This window comes from Thamnophis elegans, chromosome 4 (genome assembly GCF_009769535.1).
Source record: "Thamnophis elegans isolate rThaEle1 chromosome 4, rThaEle1.pri, whole genome shotgun sequence".
Lineage (NCBI taxonomy): Eukaryota > Metazoa > Chordata > Lepidosauria > Squamata > Colubridae > Thamnophis > Thamnophis elegans.
This window is the reverse complement of record NC_045544.1, coordinates 133,680,688-133,701,757: the sequence shown is the minus strand read 5'-3', so window position 1 is coordinate 133,701,757 and position 21,070 is coordinate 133,680,688. Positions and strand designations below refer to the sequence as shown.

Here is a 21,070-nt window from a genome sequence, read left to right as displayed (position 1 = left end):
CCATGTTTCAACCTTGAGGTGCAAATAATCTCTTTTATTGGGAAAATAAAATTCTATTCCCCCAAATAATCATTTGGTGGCATGCCTATCATTAACACGGCAAAAGAAGGGGATTGGGGGGAAAAACAAAGAGGAAATCTTGCTTCTAAAGAAGCGAAATGTTTTCATATTTTTCTTCTTTCTGTGTATGTTGGAGAAATGAGGATGTGGGCCATTGCATTTTCAGAAGAAGTAGGGCCATTATTTATTATTTTCCTGTAGAAACCCATTTGGCCTGTAAGGTATCACTGGCCGGCATTGGGGGTGGGGAAAGGAATCAAAACCCAATGAATTATTCACAAGCTCCGATCAGAAGCAATCATTATTTCTGATGTTTCAAACTGTGATTAGGGCTCGGTGGTGGGGAAGACATTGATTCCCTGGATAAAAAAAAAAACTAGCAGTTCAGAATAGCCTGGGTGAGAGGAAGGAAGGAAGGAAGATACTTAACGATCAGCAGCCTGGATTCTGGAGTGTATGTAATTTTACACATACGTTCCCGGTCAAATACCCACCCATTTGGAAACCACAGCTTAAGAGATATGGTAGGCAAAGCTTCAGATAATAACAACACTCGCTGTAATGTTATGCACAGCTGAAACGAACTGGAATCCTTCCAAGAAAAGTTATGATGGCACGTGAAAGTGATATAGGACATTTTGTCAGGAGGAAAATGCCCCCACAGCCAGGGAAATAAGACTGTTCTGTACACAAAGAACTTTTTAAAGTATCATCTCTCTCTCTCTCTCTTCCTCCCTCCTCTATATTTCTTTCTTTCTTTCCTTCTATCTATCTATCTATCTATCTATCTATCTATCTATCTATCTATCTATCTATCCTATCATCCATCCATCCATCTATCTATCATCCATCTATCTATCTATCTATCTATCATCTCTCTCTCTCTCTCTCCATCCATCCATCTATCTATCCTATCATCCATCCATGCATCTATGCATCCATGCATGCATGCATGCATGCATCCATCCATCTATCATTTATCTATCTATCCTATCATCCATCTATCTATCATCTATCTATCTCTATCTATCTATCTATCTATCTATCTATCTATCTATCTATCTATCTATCCATCCATCCATCCATCTATCAATCTATCCTATCATCCATCTATCTATCTATCTATCAATCATCTATCTATCTATCTATCTATCTATCTATCTATCTATCTATCTATCTATCTATCATCTATCTATCTATCTATCTATCTATCTATCTATCTATCTATCATCTACCTACATACCTACCTACCATCTCTGTCGAGAGCCATTTTCAGGACCTGGCAATTTGGAGCCCAATTCTTAAAGGGAACCTATATGCGTTAGAGCCATAATGGCAAACCTATGGCACGTGTGCCACAGGTGGCAGGCAGAGCCTTCTCTGCAGGCATGCGGGCCGTTGCTCCAGCTCAGCTCCACCGCGCATGAGCGTGCCTCCCACCAGCACGCTTGTTTTTGGGTCTCTGTCGATCATGCATGGAGGGCAGGACGCATGCGAGAGATGTGTGTGTGTGCATAGGGGTTGGGGTGGGGCACGTGAGCATGTGCATGCAGGGATGGGAGTGCATGCCTATGTCATGCACGCATGTGTGGGGATGAGGGGAGAGTGGGGGGGCACACATGCATGTGTGGAGGATGGAGGAGCCTGGGGGGGTGCACATACATGCACGGTGGGTGGGGCACATACAGGGGGGTCGTGCACACATGCATGGGTTGCAGGGTGCATGGGTGATCACATGTGCATTGCATTATGGGTGCACATTAGAGGTGGGTTCCTACCAGTTCGCACCTATTCGGTAGAACCAGTTTGTCAAATCTACCGAACCGGTTAGAAGAGGTTCTACCAGTGGACCCGGAAAGCAGGCCACACCTACAGAAGAGGTTCCAAAAATTTTTGAAACCCACCACTGGTCCTTGGATGTGATTATTCTACACTATCATGCTCCTATTTATAAAACTCAGTGCCTCTGTGAAAGGTAAGGATGACTTCTGCGTTTGTGGTGCAATCAGAACATTGCGTGTGTTGAAGTTGTTTTAACGCAAACCAAAGATGCCTTTTAAAAAACAAGTTTACATCCTATTCTTATGCATGCCAGTGCTGTGTGTGAGTAATTTAAGGTGGTTCTGACAAGTGTCGTCGGCATCTTCATATCCGGTCACATGGGCGGCAAGCCACTCCCATCCGGTCACATGGGTGGCAAGCCACTCCCACAAAGGAGGCCACACCCACAAAGTAGGTTTGAACAATTTTTGAAACCCACCACTGGACTACATACACCTTTGTAATGAATATAAAATGTAATTGTTGTAAGATCTAATCACTATATGGAAACGCAATTTTTGAAACCCACCACTGGTGCACATGTGCACTTTTGCCACTCGATGACAAAAAGCTTAACCATCACTGTTTTTCCCGCTTACGACCGCTGCAGCATTCCCTTGTTCGCATGATGAAGATTCAGACGCTTAGCGACGGACTCATAGTTATGTCGGTTGTGGGTCATGTGAATCTCTTTTGCAACCTTCTGACAAACAAAGTCAATGGGGAAGCCTGATTCACTTAACAACCGTGTTACTAACCATCACTGCAGTGGTTCACTTAACAAATGTGGCAAAGAATGGTTGTAAAATGAGGCTAAACTCACTTAACAACCATCGCTCTTAGCAACATAAATGGCACAAACCAGCAGTGGTAATTCCAGCGGTAATTGGCACACTGGGTGCTATTCCAAAAGCACTGGAATTACATTTAAAACAGTTAAAAATTGACAAAATCACCATCAGTCAAATGCAAAAAGCCGCACTGCTTGGATCTGCATGCATATTACAAAAATACGACGTCGTAGGCCCCTGGGTGGGGCCCGACTAGTAACCAATGCCAAATCCGGCGAAACAACTGGCCGCTGTGATACAATTGTATAATAATAATAATAATAATAATAGGGGTAATCTCCACAAAAGAGACCAAGGTGTGTTCTTTAATCTTGTTGCTCTATATAACAATTGCAAATAAGTTTATTCCCTATTTGGCAGGAGCCCTGAGGTGGTCCTGTTTGCTGACGAGAACCTATTATTCATGGGAGTTAAAAATAGAGATGGTGAAAGGCTCTGGAGGTGGAGCACGGACCTTTAAAAGGCAAACCGAAAGGAATGTAAGCAACCACAACATGATGGATGCTTGGATCAAAAACCCCTTTCCTTATTTGTCGATGAGATCTGAGTCAGTAACGAGAGGAGGCAGGAAAATGTCAGGGTGCAAGAGGCAAACATCGTATTGGAGGTCACTAGCAAAGAGAAATTAAATAAATAAATAAAAAGCATCTGACAAGTAGTCCTCCCACTGACGACCATATAGGTAGTCCTTGACTTACGACCACAACTCAGCCCAAAATCTCTGTCGCTAAGGGAGATATTTGTTCAGGAAGTTTTGTCCCATTTTACGACTTTCCTTGCCGCAATTCAGAGGTGGGTTCTTACCCGTTCGGCCGAGTAGGTAGTAACTGAGCCGGCCATGCCCCCCGAATCGGTTCTATCAGTGAAGCCGTAGGTGCTGCCATCTTGTTTTTTTGCTTCTGCGCATGCGCAAAAGCGATTTTTTTTACTACTGTGGATGCGCGAGCAAAGCACGTCCCTGAGTGGACCGGCGGTAACAGAAGCCGGAGCCCACCACCAGACCCTCACTTGAGAAAGACACACTCACACCTGAAGCCCTTATAAACAGAAGAACACCAACATCCCCTAAACTCCATTGAAGTTGTTACCTAACCTGGTAACGAAATGTTTGGAAACAAACCCACAAGCTGGGAGAACGAGAACCTTCCCCCGCATCCTACACCTGAGATACAGATAGTCTCCTCTATTGCAAAGGGGAGGAACTCATTTACTACAGGAGAAAGCGCGGCAGAACCTGGGAGTAGAGTTAAAAGGGGGCTCAGCCTACAATCCCTATGTAGCCACAAGCAGACTAAACCTAACCCCCTTGGAATTCTGTGGACCCTTTGTTCTGACCGAGGCTTCCCAAGAGCATGAAGAAACTCCTGGTCCCTACAAAAAAACCCTTTTATTAATTTACTGTGAATTCTGCTCATTCGCATCCAGCAAAGTCTTTCAAGGGAGAATTTATAGCAGCAATGGCAAACCTTTTTTGGCTCACGTGCCATAAGGGGGGGAGCGCAGGGGGGTCATGCGCGGGCATGCCACACTCATAATGCAACATGCGACCCCGCCAGTGTGCCTGAGAGGCTCTTCCCCCCATTTTTTGCATGCGTTTTCTGCCCTCCCCAGGCTTCAGAGGCTTTATAGGAGTCTGGGGAGGGTGAAAACAGCCTCCCAAGGCAAACATGGGCTAACCGGAAATTCGGGAACCAACTTCCAGTTTGTTCGTAGGGTCGATTTAAGCCCTCTGGAGGCTTCAGGGACCTTCAGGAGGTTCCCGAACTTCCGGTTTGCCCATAGGGCCATTTTTTTTGGTGCTCCGGAGGCTCCTGAAGCCTCAGCAGGGCCTCTGGGCCGGGGGAAGCTCTTTTCGCCCTCCCCAGGCTCCTATAAAGCCTCTGGAGTCTGGAGAGGGCGAAAAATTGCTTTTAAAAAGGCTGAACTCAGCTGGCCAGTGTGCACATACTTGCGGGCCAGCTGACAGGGCAACGCCTCACTTGTGGCACGCATGTCATAGGTTCGCCATCCCGGATTTATAGTCACAGACCTTGGAGAGCTGCCAGGCTGATATCTGCAAAACTTGACAAACCAATTAAGCAAAGTAATTGTCTCCTGCAAACTCCATTCCCCTTTCGCTCCTCTTTTATTTCCTCTGGGAAGGGGCCATTCACCGTCCACCTGTGGCCTTACTCCCAAGTCCACCCCTGTTCTTTAGCTGTTCCCTTCGTCTGGCAGCTCTGTGCATGCGCACACTGGGAACAGGCTCCAGCTGTTCTTCTGCCCCATTGATCTCCGACTCCGAAGGCAGCTGATAACTGTCAGACGGCTCTGGCCTCCTCTCTGCCTCCGACACAGAGCGCTCATCAGAGCCCTCCCCAGACTCCAGGACTGGCCCATCTTCCTCCCCAACTTCCTCACTCTCCAAATCTGTTGCCAGCTCCTCTGGCTGCTGGCGGGCCACAACACCTTTATCTCGACTTCAAGCCAGTGCTAACGGTTACTTGAAAAGATTCCTCTGCATAATCACCAGAAGCCATAAATAAGCTTAATTGGACCTTCATGTGTGGATCTGATATTTTGCACTTGACAGTTACAGAAGTAATGGGTAATCATTGGAAGACCTGAAGGACCTGATTGGGAACTGATCCACCTGGAGAAAAATCTCTCCATCTGGTCAAACCGCATCCACACTGACCTGATGGCATATAAACATCATCATCATTATTATTATCATCTACACCAAAAGCACTCTGGGCAGTGAAGCAAGATAAAAACACAGTGCAATTATCAAGATAAGAAAAAGAGAGAGAGAGAGAGAAAGAGGGAGAGAGAGGGAGAGGGAGGGAGGGAGGGAGGGAGGGAGGGAGGGAGGGAGGGAGGGAGGGAGGGAGGGAGGGAGGGAGAGAGAGAGAGAGAGAGAGAGAGAGAGAGAGAGAGAGAGAGAGAGAGAGAGAGAGAGAGAGAGAGAGAGAGAGAGAAAATACAAGATTGAGGCCCCAATGAAATCCTCAACACTCATAGATCACACAGAGCTCCATTACCCAAGGCCCCAATCAAGCCGCTACTATTTGTAATGTCTTTACAGAAATCTACGGAACAAATGCATGTAGAATATTAGGAATCGTTTTGGTCAATGAAACTCGAAAGGATATTGCGAAGTTGGAAAAGACAAAGAAGAGCAATTAAAATAGCTAAGGGGTTAGGCTGCCTCTCTTACTAGGAAAGGTTGTAGTGTAATCTAGTACAGTGTTTCTCAACCTTGGTGACTTGAAGTCCACAGGACTTCAAGTCACCAAGGTTGAAAAACACTGATCTAGTAAATGGAGTGGTGGGATTCAAAAATATTTACTATTGGTTTTGTGGGCAATGATGTGGCTTGATGGGTGTGGCTTTGTGGGCTTGGCAGGGGAAGGTTACTGCAAAATCCCCATTCCCTCTCCACCCCACCAACCTGCTTTCCAGCTCCGTTCTCCTGTGCAGGGCAACAAAAGAAGACCCAGTCGTTCAGCTGGGACTCAGGAGGCCACGAATAGATGTGGGTGGGGCCAGCCAGAGGTGGTATTTTAACTACTCAAAATTTCCGCTACCGGTTTGCTAGAACTGGTCAGAACTGGCTGACTACCACCTCCAATCCAGAGGTCCCCAACCCCTCGGGCTGCAGCCCAGTACCAGTCCATGGCTTGTTAGAAACCGGTCCATGCAGCCAGAGGCGAGCAGCGGGTGAATGAAACTGTACATGCGCGGGATTTATGTTATGCGCTGCCCCTCCTCTCCTGATCTATGGAAAAATTGTCTTCCAAGAAAGTGGTCCCAGGGGCCAAAAGGGTTGGGGACCACTTGGTTCAATCCACATGCTCAGAGGAACTCCTACCATGTTTCCCTGAAAATAAGGCAGGGTTTAATTTTCTTTTGACCCCCAAAGTAAGCGCATGGCCTTATTTTTGGGGAGGTCTTATTATTTTTGAGCTGCAGGAGGCCCCTTAACCTCGGCCCATGGATCAGCTGATCCGGAGAGGGCTGGATGTTCTGTCTCTGTTTTTGGCACACTCTTGCCAGCCCTAGCGTTGCTGGGCTGCCACTAAAAGGGGCGTGGTAGCTAGGGTTTGGAGGAACGGAGTCCCTGAGGCCATTCCATATGGATGGCACGTGCATGTGGGGTGCGTGGGGCATGTTCCCCCGTTACCCCCAGGAAATGGTGGGGACCAGCTGTGCATGCATTTAAATCTTTTAGGGGAAGGTTTATTTTTTTGGGTGGGTGGTGGCTTATTTCAGCGCATGCGCTCAAAAGCCCGATTGGGCTTATTATCCGGGGAAGTCTTATTTTCAGGGAAAAAGGGGAAATGCTATGGACAGTATTCTCAGAGGGACTTCCAGAGAAGAAACAGTGAAATGGCTAGAAGTGGAACAGATGACCACAGAAGAATGAGTGAATCAGCTCTTCATAATTCCTCTCCAGACTAGGAGAAGAGTTGAAATTGCCCACAAGTGCTCCATACAGTTGCTCCTCACAAGGACATCACAAAACAGTGGTTTTCATAGGGTTTAGGACTCTGTGATATAAGGGAATAGACATCTTCCAATAGACAGTTGCAGTGGTGGGATTCAAATAACTTAACAACCGCTTCTCTGCCCTAATGACCAGCTGGGTAGGTGTGGCTCAGGGGTCATGTGATTGGGTGGGCATGGCCAATTCAACGTCACTTACATTGATGAGTGCTTCACCTTAGCTGTTCAATGTAATGAGGGTTAACCGGAGAGGCAGTTTCTGTAAGCAGGGCAATAAAGATTAGGCTAGAAACAACACCAGAATGTTTCCTTCCTGCCTTCCTTACAGGATTAGCCCTTTAAAGGGAAAAAAAGAGAGATTTCTTCCAACAACCAGTTCTCTGAACTGCTTAGAAAGTGAACAACCGGATCTCCCGAATAGGTGCGAACCGGCTGAATCCCACCATTGGACAGTTGGAATCTTTAAGGTTACAGGGTGTGTATACTTTCTTTTCTAGCAGCTTTTCTACATTGTTTGTTAACTGCTTTTCTGCTTTTAGGCGTCAATGTTTTATAGCACCAAATGAATTTCCCTCAATCCTTAGCGAAATAAGTTTTAAATACAAGATTAAGGACCAAAAAAAGTACTTTGGAATATACAACAAAAGGACGATTAGAACTTTGATTTTTGAAAGTTAAAAATGCACTAAGGGTCCAGATGGATTTGAAATAAGATTTTGGAATTAATCCTCAGAATCCTTCCCATGGGAAAAGGCTTTGTTTAGAATCCTCTTTTTAAAAGGCACGGTTGATAGACTTTGAAGATTGGACACTAGGGGGAACTGTTGAGAACTAACAGTTACAATTAAAGGAGGAGAACGGATAAATTTGACTTACCAATATGAAGGTTATTTTTGAACCATGAACTAAGAAATTAATTTTTAAATAGACTGTGTTTAAAAGATGTTACGAAAAATTTAATAAGTTGCATCTGACACAACTGAGACTGATTTGAAAGTGGATTTTAAAATGACAGACTATAAGAATGATATGGTAAAAGATGCTACACTGGACATAACAAAAACCAACTGATATGTTAATAAGTACTGTAGGAGGGATATTCAAATAACAAACTAAGATGCCCTGTTTCCCCGAAAATAAGACCTCCCTGGATAATAAGCTCAATCAGGCTTTTAAGTGCATGCACTAAAATAAGCCCTCCCCTCAAAATAAGCCCTCCCTGAAAATATTGCAACATGGCAGCAGCCATGAGGTGACCACGCTCGCCACATCCTGAACCTCAAAAATAATAAGACCTCCCCGAAAATAAGGCCAAGTGCTTATTTTGGAGGTCAAAGGAGAATAAGATCCTGTCTTATTTTCGGGGAAACATGGTAGTGACATGGATAATTTTCCTACACTGGATTTACAAAAGAGGCTTGTTAAAGCTTTGAAGAATTTTGTGAGAAGGGACTAAACAAAAATAAAATCAAGTTCTAGGGCATTATTTGAATGGACTAAAGATCAAGATTGTTAAAGTAAAAGGGAGGAATATAACACTGGTTTATTTGATCAAGATTAAAATACATATAATGTTATCTTTAATCGACTTTTGCTAACTGGGGCTGAACAATGAGGCTTTAAAGATTTGTTTATAAATATGGGATAGAATATGACAAGGAGAAATCATTTGTTGTATTTTAAGAAAGGATAATAAGTTACTAAAATGGTTTATCCTTGTGATGAAAGAGAAGTCATTTGTCTATATAGTAATTTTCCTATCTTTACTATGTTTCTATTTTTCCTTTTCTCCACATTTTATTTTTTCTGTTCTTTTCTTTTTCTTTTTGTATTAGTTTTATCTTTTCAGTTGTAAGTTTTAATAAAATTGTCATTAAAAAAAGATACTACTTCCAGACAAAAGAACTAGCCAGCTGACATAAGGTGGCGCAGTGGTTAAATGCAGCACTGCAGGCTACTGCTAGATCAGCAGGTCAGCGGTTCAAATCTCACCGGCTCAGGGTTGACTCAGCCTTCCATCCTTCCGAGGTGGGTAAAATGAGGACCCAGATTGTTGGGGGCAATATGCTGACTCTCTGTAAACCGCTTAGAGAGACCTGAAAGGCCTATGAAGCGGTATATAAGTCTACTGCTATTGCTACTGCTATTGCTATAAATAATGTCTACCAGGGTGTTTACAGCTACATTTTTTAAAAAAACTCAAGATGGCCAATGTTTCAATGTGCAGAGACAAAGAAACAATGAGCTTCCATTGCCCTGTGGTGGCCGCCATCTTGACTTTTTTGCACAGACCCTGCAGACCTCACAGCCCAACCTGTTCCATTGTTCACAAACCAGCCCATGGTGCGCATCTGTTGTGGCCCGCAAGTGGCCAGCGGAGCTGGCAGCAGAGTCAGACAGTGAGAAGGTTGGGGACGAGCATGGACCAGGCCTGGAGGCTGGGGAAGGCTTGGACAAGGGCTTTGTGTCCGAGGCAGAGACTGGGCCAAGGCCGTCTGGCAGTGATCAGGTGCCTACGGAGCTAGACAATAGTGAGGCAGAGGAACAACTGGAGCCTGTTCCCAGTGTGCGCATGCGCAGAGCTGCCAGAAGAAAAGAACAACTCAGAAACCAAGGTCAAAGTCACAGGTGGAAGGTGATTGGCCCCTCCCATAGAGGGAGTGAAAAGGGGAGTGGGCTTTTGCAGGAAACGATTCGTTCGGTCAGTCATTAGATTCGTTTCAGGAGTGTAAAGATCTGTCCAGCGAATCTCAGAGACTCTGTGCCCAGGCTTTCCATACACAACACTTCATTTGGACAATATTTACATGGCAGCTTTCCAAGATAGATAAGCTCTGTGGTCATAATATTCCTTTGAAAGACTGTTTGCCAGGCCTTTGCTGAATGTGAAGGAGAGGAATCCACATTCGTTTAATAAAAGGGGATTTGTCGGGACCAGGACTCTGCCTCGTGCTTTTTGGCATCTCAGAGCCGGCCATTCTCTCCTTGTAGCCAGCTTGGAAAGTCAGCACTGGCGTGTTGCTTCCAGTAAACCATTTATTCTCATCCAGGAAAGGCACTTTAATGCCAGAACGTGCCATGAAGGAGATGGTTTAGCAGAGGATCAATTACGAGAGCGCTCTCTCTCTCTCTTCCCCCCCCCACCAGCCCCCACTCCCCATTTGAAGTCGGAATTGCTGCAAAGGAAGAAGAGTGACACCTAGTGCTGAAAGGGAAGAAAAAGACAAGCCACCAAAATTGGGTTGCGTTTCAGCAGCCGGTTCGGGTTGTGTTTGCAAAGATGGGAATAATTGAAGACTTTGAAGGGCCATTTACGCACTATCCTTTCTTGAACCTCGATCCTCAGAGACACTTGCTTTCCACCTTAGCAATCTACACCCCCATGGACCATCAATGGTCCCATGGAAAGGTCTATCGGTAAGGCTGGGCTGTTGACCATCCATCACCGGGTTCCAAAATCCATTCATCGCACATCGAAAGCAACCGGAGCACAACCTTCCAGATGGGCCGCCTGTATATTATTTGCAAGTTTATTATAAGACAGGCTGGTCTTCATGCCACCCAACCCCATCCAGGCTGAATATTGTTAATAACTGGTGTTATTAGTAACCCCACACACATTTGGAACATTGAAGCTATGGTGGAATAATGAGCGATTTTCATAATATTGAAGGAAAATACCTAGTAAGGGATAACAAACACAGGGTGCAAAGAAATGGTTATTTATGTTTAAATGAATTAACGGGGAAATGTAAAAGGAATGTGAAATGAGACAAATAGTGTTGAAGTTGGAAGATAAGAATTTCACATGCTATTTGTATTATGATTGTTAATGTTGTCTTAAAAAGATTTGACTCAGTCAATGCAATGCCCACGAATTATGTATGTTTATTACTGGAAAATAAAAATAAAAATTGGGGGGGGAAAAAACCCTATCCAGGTATAAAAAGAGGGAGGTCTCAGAAGGCAGAGTGAAAAGGATGCCGTTGTGTTGAAAGAGACAAAAATAAGGAAGATATTTAGGGGAAAAAAATCTTAAAGTCCAACGCTAAAATAGTCCGAAGAAAATTTTCTTAGATCGGGGGTGTCAAATTCGATTTCACTAAGGGCCACATCAGGGTTGTGCTTGACCTGGGGGGGGGGGCAGGGGTTGTGGCCAGTGTGGGCATGGGTGTGGCCAGCTCAACGTCACTCAGGGATGCCTTTGATGGCCCAGGCAAGGCTGGCGGGATCCATTGTCTCTAGTGGAAGAAGGCAAGACCATGGAGAATGTCAAACCCTTGTCCTCCAGAGGAGCCTTGCCATCCCTCTCAGGCCATGCGGAGGACTCCTGGATGGCAGCGCAGACTGTACAAACAAGCTTGTTTTGCTAGCACTCTGCCGGTGAAAATGGAGCTCGGGAGGGGCGCTCTGTTTTCGGCTGCGACGGCCTCCTGCAGCACTTTGCTAATGAAAACGGAGCTCACGCGCCTTTCCCGAGCTCCATTTTCAGCCTTGACAGCCTGCTCCACTACTCTGCCAATGAAAATGGAGCATGATAGGGTCACATGCGCCCCTCCCAGGGCTCAATTTTCGGCAGGGACAGCCTGCTCCAGCAGTCTGCCAGTGAAAACAGAGCTTGGGAAGACCATGTGTGGACCATGACTCACCATGTGAGGACCCTGACTCAATTTGCTAAAAAAATTGTAAACCGCTTAGAGAGGGCTGAAAGCCCCATGAAGCAGTATATAAGTCTAATAACTAACTAACTAACTAACTAACTAACTAACTAACTAACTAACTAAATAAATAAATAAATAAATAAATAAATAAATAAATGTGTGCCCCTCCTGAGTTCCGTTTTTGGCTGTGATGGCCTCCTGCAGCACTCTGCCAACGAAAATGGTGTAGACCAGTGCCCGGTCGGCGTGGGCTGGGCTGAGGCACCGTGGGCCAGTCCTTTGCTGTTTCCAGGGTGGCCCTATGGTCCCGATTTAAGCACCCCACGAGCCAGATCTGGCCCCCAGGCCTTGAGTTTGACCCCCCTGTCTTACATGGACAGGAAGACAGCATTCGGAGAAAGAACACAATCAGCCAGAATATGCTTTCCTGCGTCTCTTTGTCACACCATCCTGCACTTTAGAGAAATGTAGCTGTACAGGTGTCCCTTGACTTAGGACTCTTGGCTTAGTGACAGTTCAAAGTTACGATGGGAAAAGTATCCATCAGTTTAAAAGAGCACTTACGTACAGCAACATTTTTTTCTCCTGCCTGGTTCCACGCATCTTTAAAAATCCCAATTAACTAAAAAAATGTAAGTCCGGAAACATTAGCTACACTCACTCTGGAGATAACCCTGTGGAGTACTAGGGGAACTGCAGATGGATGGCAGGCTGCAAATCACCCACTCCAGGCTTAATTTTTTCTCCCTCTTTCTCCTTATTTTAACCGTTTAGTGTCAGAAAACAGTCCAGCAAAACAGGCAAATGGGGAAGTGAATTATCTAAAAGTGATTATTCTGTTCAAGTGCCCAAAGGTAGAAGATACACACAAACACATCTCAAAAAACAAGCATAAATATGAAAGTTTCCTAGGCTGAGTTAGCAGAGGGGTAGAATCAAGATCACGTGAAGTATTAGTATTGCTTTATAATGCCTTGGTAAGACCACACTTGGATTATTGCATCCAGGTTTGGTCGCCACGGTGTAAAAAAAGATGTTGAGACTCTAGAAAGAGTGCAGAGAAGAGCAACAAAGATGATTAGGGGACTGGAGGCTAAAACATATGAAGAATGGTTGCCGGAACTGGGTATGTCTAGTTCAACAAACTAGTCAACAAACTGCGGCTCTGGAGCTGCATGTGGCTCTTTCCTCCCTCTGCTGTGGCTCCGTCACCAGTCGGTGCCAATTTTGAGAGGAGCTTTCCGGGGGGGGGGGGGGGGGAAGCACAGTGCGCCAGGAGAAGACTCTATGGCAAGGGGAGGGCTTTCCAGTTGTCTCCACAACTGATAGGGCTTTCGGTTATGACAGGTAGAGGAAAAAGTATGCTGCTCTAGGAGGAGACTCTATAGTGGGGGAACTGAACTTCCGGTCAGCTCCAGAATTGAATAGGGGGCTTCCGGTTAGGACCTTTGTGGCTCCCAGTGTTTTCTTTTCTGTGGGAAACGGGTCCAAATGGCTCTTTGATTGTTTAAGTTTGCCGACCCCTGGTCTAGTTTGATGAAAAGAAGGACTAGGGGGGACATGATAGCCGTGTTCCAATATCTCAGGGGCTGCCACAAAGAAGAGGGAGTCAAGCTATTCTCCAAAGCACGTGAAGGCAAGACGAGAAACAACAGATGGCAACAAACTAATCAAGGAGAGAACCAGTCTAGAAATAAGGAAAAATTTCCTAATGGTGAGAATAATTAATCAATGGAACGACTTGACATTGTAGGTGCTCTAACCCTGGAGGTTTTAAAAAAGAAATTGGACAGCCATTTGTCTGAAATGATGTAGCGCAGGGCTGTCAAACTTGATTTCATTGAGGGCTACATCAGGGTTGCATTTGACCTTGGGGGCTGGGTGGGTGTGGTCAGCTCGATGTCACTCTTGTTGGGCCGCTTGTGGTGGCCCGAGTAGTCTGCCAGTGAAAACGGAGCTCGGGAAGGCCACATGCAACATCATGGGCCAGCCCTTCGCTGTTTCCAGAGTGGCCCTGCAGACCAGAACTAAGTACCCTACGGGCCGGATTCAGCCCGTGGGCCTTGAGTTTGACACCCCTGGTATAGGATCTCCTGCCTGAGCAGGGGGTTGGATAGAAGACCTCCAAAGTCCCTTCCAACTAAATAAAATTGAAGATAGAGCTTCAATAGCATCATTACCGCCATTTTTTAACCATACAGCAGACTTCTGCCACACATAATTCAGCATTTAGCCTCTGCTGAACACACCCGGTCCCATCTAAAGTTTTAGGAAGGTAACCTTGCTTCTGTCTTTCCCTAAATTCATTTATTTAGGGGGGAAAATCATATCATTATGACCATTAAATCAATGGTGGTATTCAGCAGGTTCTGACCAGTTCTGGAGAACTGGTAGCAGAAATTCTGAGTAGTTTGGAGAACCGGTAAATATCACCTCTGACTGGCCCCGCTCCCATCTATTCTCTGCCTCCCGAGTCCCAGCTGATCGGGAGGGAATGGGGATTTTGCAGTAAACTTCCCCTGGAGTGGGGAGAGAATGGGGATTTTGCAGTAAACTTCCCCTGGAGTGGGGAGAGAATGAGGATTTTGCAGTAAACTTCCCCTGGAGTGGGGAGAGAATGGGGATTTTGCAGCATCCTTCCCCTGGAGTGGGGAGGGAATGGGGATTTTACAGTATCCTTCCCTTGGAGTGGGGAAGGGAATGGGGATTTTGCAGCATCCTTCTCCTGGAGTGGGGAGGGAATGGGGATTTTACAGTATCCTTCCCTTGGAGTGGGGAGGGAATGGGGATTTTACAGTATCCTTCCCTTGGAATGGGGAAGGGAATGGGGATTTTGCAGCATCCTTCTCCTGGAGTGGGGAGGGAATGGGGATTTTACAGTATCCTTCCCCTGGAGTGGGGAGAGAATGGGGATTTTGCAGTAAACTTCCCCTGGAGTGGGGAGAGAATGGGGATTTTGCAGCATCCTTCCCCTGGAGTGGGGAGGGAATGGGGATTTTACAGTATCCTTCCCTTGGAGTGGGGAAGGCAATGGGGATTTTGCAGCATCCTTCCCCTGGAGTGGGGAGGAAATGGGGATTTTGTAGCATCCTTCCCCTGGAGTGGGGAGGGAATGGGGATTTTAGAGTATCCTTCCCTTGGAGTGGGGAAGGGAATGGGGATTTTGCAGCATCCTTCTCCTGGAGTGGGGAGGAAATGGGGATTTTGCAGTATCCTTTCCCTGGGGTAGGTGGGAATGGGGATTTTGCAGTAACCTTCCCCTGGAGTGGGATGGGAATGGAGATTTTACAGTATCCTTCCCCTGCCATGCCCACCAAGCCACGCCCACAGAACAAAAAAAATTTGAATCCCACCACTGGACCATTTATTTACAATGGCACTGAAAAAAGGGGCATACAATGGGTCCTCACACTTACAACCACTGCAGCATCTCCACGTAATCAAAATTCAGGCACCTGGCAATCAGCCTCTATTTATAATTATATAACTATAATTGGCAACCAGAGTCATCTGAATGCCATTTACGACTTTTTCAGCTGGCTTCTGACAAGCAAAGACACTTTGTTGGGGGGGGGGGGGGGGGAAGAGACCTGGATTTGCTTAACAACCACATGATTCGCTTAACTGCAATGATTCACTTCACAACCATGGCCCCCCCAAAACGTCGTAAAATCAGGTGCGACTCGCTGAACAACTGCAGTTCTCAAGCAATGTCCCAATTGTGGCCATAAGTCAAGAACTACCAGTATATTCTGTTTTTCCACAAAACCCACGGCTGATGCCTCTCTGGTGTGCCCGGAGGATGGTGCCATGTGGGCTACTTAAAGCTCCCCAAACAGGAAAGGAGGTTGCTATTTATAGATAGTCCTCGACGTGCGACCACGATTGAGCCCAACCTCTTGGTTGTTAAGTGAAACATTTGTTCAGTGAGTTGTGCCTTGTTTTACGACTTTTCTTGCCACTGCTGTTAAGTGAATCGCCGAAGTGGTTAACTTACTAACACGGTTGCTAAGTGAATCTGGCTTCCCCGTTGATTCGATTTGTCGGAAGGTCGCAGGAGGTGGTCACGTAACCCTGGGACACTGCAACCGTCATAAATATGAGTCCGTTGCCAAGGCTCTGAATTTTTATCACACCATCATGAGGATGCTATATGGTCGTAAGTGGGAAAAATGGTCATAAGGCGCTTTTTCCAATCCTGTTGTGACAGGTCACTAAATGAACTGGGGTAAGCCAAGGTATAGGCCCCCAGACAGATGGGGGGAAAATGTATTCCGCTCCAGGCGAAACAAGAGGCCGCCGGTTTCCCTCCGAGACGGGCGGAAGGGGTTAAAAGAAATGTGCGTGCTCGGGAAAGAGTGAGCCAGCGAGCGTGAATGGCTGGTCTTCGGGTACAGGGTCCCATATAATAAGACTATTTGTATTCATACTGGCAGAATAAACACTCAGTGTTCATGCCAAGCGAGCTTCGCGCTAGTAATTTCAGCCCAAACACAGCTCGGTCCCTTGGGAATTTCTCTACTCCCCTGGTCTCCAACCACTCCAAATGTGAAATGAGAGCTAAGAAGTGGATTTCGGGGTGGGGGGTGGTGTGTGTGTGTGTGTGTGTGTGTGTGTGTGTGTGTGTAGAAACAGAGGCAGACAAAGACCAGCAAGGAGAAATCCGTATGCCACACTTGAACGCGCTTTTTGCTTTGCAAGGAGAAACGGTTAACGTTATCGAGGGTTTCACCGTCCAGCTACGCGGAGGACGTCTCTTAAAATCTTCCAGTCCTCCAATTTCTCGTACCTTAAAAATCTCTCTCTCTATCTGAACCGAGCAGTTTAATTCTACATCCTGGCCAGAATCATAGGCTACTAAAAGCACATATCGGAATTTTAAAATTGAAGGTGTTCTCTGAGCTTGGTGGTTTTCTTGCAGATGTTTCATGACCCAAAGTAGGGAACGTCATCAGGGGGCATTGATGATGTTACTTAGTATGGTAATGAAAGGTCTGCAAGAAAACCACCAAGCTCAGAGAACACCAAGGACTCCTCATTTTAACCCTGAGCTATACGTTGACCCCAGCAGTTGCCAAGCTCCCGAATTTTGATCACATGACCAGGGAGGATGCTGCAAGTGTGAAAAAACAGTTGTAAGTCACTTTTTTCAGTGCCGTTTAAACTTCAACCATCACTAAATGAATGGTTGTAAGTTGAGGGCTACCTGTGTTGGTTGGGAGGAATTTTCTAGGCTTTTGACAGGATTTTTTTCCAGTCTTCCCTGGAGACATTAGAAAACAAATTTAGCTTCCTTTCTATATGAAGAATAGGAATAAGAATGTGAATAAGACAGGGTCTTATTTTCTTTGGACCCCTGAAATAAGCGCTTGGCCTTATTTTCGGGGAGGTCTTATTATTTTTGAGGTGCAGGAGGCGGTGAGCCTGGTCACCTCATGGCTGCTGCTGTGTTGCAATATTTTCAGGGAGAGCTTATTTTAACCGTCTTCTCCGGTTCCAAACTTGGCTGCCGAGTCTTCCAGCAGCGGCTGCTCTAGGAGTGCGCTCTATGGTTGTGGGCTGGCTGCTGTAAGACTCTCTGTCCGGAAGACTCTCTTACAGAGTCTTCCAGCAGCCAGCCCACAACCATAGAGTGGATTCCTAGAGCAGCCGCTGCTGGAAGACTCGGCAGCCGAGTTTGGGAATTTGGAACCGGAGAAGACGTGATGCTCGGAGTCCGGCGGCTGCGGCTGCAGGGAGAGCTGGGCCCGGACATGTTGAGCTAGGAGGCATGCCTGCTGGGGGCGAAACAGGCGCTCGCGCAACCCCCTTCTCCAGCTGGGCAGAGCTCCACGCACTGACCTAGGGGGTATCCCTAATGTGCCAAGCCGCGGGAGCTGGGGAGCGGGCAGAGCACCACGTGGCTTGGCGCCTTAGGGATACCCCTAGGTCAGTGAATGGCGCTCTGAACGGCTGGAGAGGGGGTTTGCCAGGTGGTTGCTTGTTAGCTTGGTCACCTCATGGCTGCTTCGCCCCTGAGGCTGTCCCCGGCTCTTCGGGAGCCAGTTCGCAAGGGAGCAGCCACCCGGCAACTCCCCCCTCCAGCCAGGCAGAATGCCACTCCCCAACCTAGCGGTATCCCGGAGGCAGCAAGCAATGTGAGCGCCTTTCTCCCCCCCCCCCCGGCTCCTGCAGCTTGGCGCCTTCAGGATACCACTATGTCATGAGTGGTGCTCTGCCTGGCAGGAGGGGGGTGGTTGTCCAGGGGGTTTATTTTCGGGGCTGGGCTTATATTTTTGCCCATGCGAAAAATGTGGCAAGGTGTTAGTTTCAGGACAGGTCGTATTTTTGGGGAAACACGGTATATAAATACAACACAAATGTAACAAAGGCAACAGTAAAAACATTGGGTTTCTGTCGTGATGGTCTCTTGTGACGAGCCGATTGACAGAGAATGGAAGCAGTTAACTTCCTCCCATAATTGGGGCATACCAGGGGTTGTGACACTAAATACACACCTATTTCCCTGGCTCAGCTGATAAGGAGGAGGACCTCGTGGCTTAGTGGTTAACACATCTGCCTAAGATGTAATACAGCACAGGTTCGAATCCCAGTAAGGGTATGGCTAGCTGATGAGAGCTAAATAGCTTGAAATAGATCTATACTAGTCTCCCTTTATTTATTTATCAGCACAAATACAACACAAATGTAACAAAGGCAACAGTAAAAATATTGGGTTTCTGTCTGGATGGTCTCTTGTGACGAGCCGATAGACAGAGAATGGAAGCAGTGAGCTTCCTCCCATATGTGGGCATACCAGGGGTTGTGACACTAATTACATACATACATACATACATACACACACACACACACACACACACACACACACACACACAAACGCAATACAGAAAAAAACTCTAGGTATAAAAACAATATAAAAATACCACATTGCACAGTCCTGTAAGGAAAAGAGTGGCAAAAACTGGGGGCAGAGTTAAAAGAGGAATCAGCCTAGAATCCCTACATAGCTACAAGTGAGTTCGGTTCAACCTTTTTTGAATTCTGTGGGGACCCTTATCTAATTCCTAGAAGGTGCTAACCGTTTGTTGAGAAGATTCCTGTCCATAGCCATTTAGCAATAAATCAGTTTAATTGGATTATCACCCATGGGCATCACCTTTTAGTGCCTGAAAATCCATAGCCAAAGTGTGCCCAACCTGTAATTGTGTATTTTGATATTATAATCCCCCCAGAATCTTTTGGAGTGGATGGCCATAATAACACCATTAAAAAATAGCAATAGCAATGGCCCCTAGACTTATATACCACTTCACAGTGCTTTACCATTCTCTGTAAGCGGCCTACAGAGTCAGCCTATTCCCCCCAGCAATCTGGGTCCTCATTTTACTGACCTTGGAAGGATGGAAGGCTGAACCAACCTTAAGCCCAGGATCAAACTCCTGGCAGTGAGCAGTGACTTACCCTGCAATACTGCATTCTAACCACTGCGCCACCATACAGAAAAAAAAAAACACTTTTAATTTTAACACCCTCAAACAACAATCTCTGCATATCCTTGGGGAGAACTTGAGAGGTGAACAAAAATGCCAAATCCGGCCTGAATGTCTGACTATGAGACCAACTACAGTAATATGCTGGCTGGAGAATTCTGAGAATTGAGTCCATACATTCTTAAATTGTCACGTTTGAAAAACACCGATCTAAGCTAAGCCCTATTCTCATTTTTTATCCATAAGCCCAACCCAGAGTAAAAACGAAGAACGAAGTTGGGTCATTTCTGTTATTTTTCAACAACCATTCCAGAGTTCACACAGATAAGAAGACATATGATGGTCTGTACCAGAACATGGCTTAATATGCCAATAGAAGAGGATATTTGCAGCTCAGGGTTGAAATGAGGGGTCCTTGGTGCTCTCTGAGCTTGGCTGTTTTCTTGCAGACGTTTCATTACCCAAACTCAAAGAGCTCACTGTAATAGCATTGCCAAAAAGGCATTAAGAGTTGTTAACCTAATTTTGCAAAGCTTCTTCTCCGGTAATATTGTACTGCTAACTAGGGTATACAAAACCTTTGCCAGACCAATTCTCGAATACAGCTCGTCTGCCTGGAATCCACACTGTTTATCAGACCTTAATACAATTGAGTGGGTCCAGAGGTATTTCACGAGAAGAGTCCTCCACTCCTCTGCTCACAATAGAATCCCTTATGCCACCAGGCTCAAAATTTTGGGCTTGGACAACCTGGAACTGCCCTGCCTATTGTCTGACCTTAACATAATGCGCAAAATTGTCTGCTACAATATCCTACCTGTCAACGACTACTTCAGCTTCAACCTCAATAATACACGGGCAAACAAAACCCAACTCAATTGCAGAAAATATGACTTCAGTCAACGCCTGGAATGCTCTACCTGACTCTGTTGTTACATCCTCAACACACACACACCCCAGCTTCAACCTCAAACTGTCCACTGTCAACCTCACCCCATTCCTAAGAGGGGGCAAGCATAAGAGCACCAGCATGCCTTCCATCGCTGTCCTACTGTCCCCATTTATTTATACTCATTTCCTATGTTCATGTCCGTATTCATACTTATACCTGTTATCTTGTACACGTTTAACAAACTAAATTTTTTAAAAAACTACTCTAGGTAACATATATCAGTACACACGAGACAAAGCAAACAAACAATCAAGGAGAAAACCAGACCCCCACGGACACTGGCAGGACAAGCTACTGTATATAAACGGGCACTAAATCTTACATTCACTAGCACTGATGATCTTACTTAGTTGGGTAATGAAACATCTGCAGGCAAACAGCCAAGCTCAGAGAGCACCAAGGATTCCCCAGAGGTTCATAACTTCGATATTAGGAGGGCAGACAGGAGATTCAATATTTGGAAAAAGTTTGAAAAACAATCCTCGAGATGCCAAGTTGTTTTACTGCTTTAAAAAACCAAAATCTCAACCATACTTTGAACATGTCAGAGAAAGAAAATGGTCGTTGAGCCAGGGAACAAGGAAGAAAGAGGGAGGGAGAGAGAGAAAGGAGCAGGAAGAGAAAAAGAGAGGAAATGAGGTAGAGAGGGAGGGAAAGAGAGTGAGAGGTGTAGAGAGAAAGAGGAAGGGAGCAAGAAGGAGCAAGAAAGAGGGAGGGAGGGAGGGAGGGAAAGAGAGAGGGAGGGAG

General features: G+C 46.0%; 1 protein-coding gene across 4 annotated transcripts in view; it reads right to left on the bottom strand.

Annotated features, from left to right (window-relative positions):
* ACACA (acetyl-CoA carboxylase alpha) overlaps positions 1 to 21,070 on the bottom strand; it is a 308,466-nt gene that overhangs the window by 99,659 nt on the left and 187,737 nt on the right. The gene's annotated exons all lie outside the window — the stretch shown is intronic.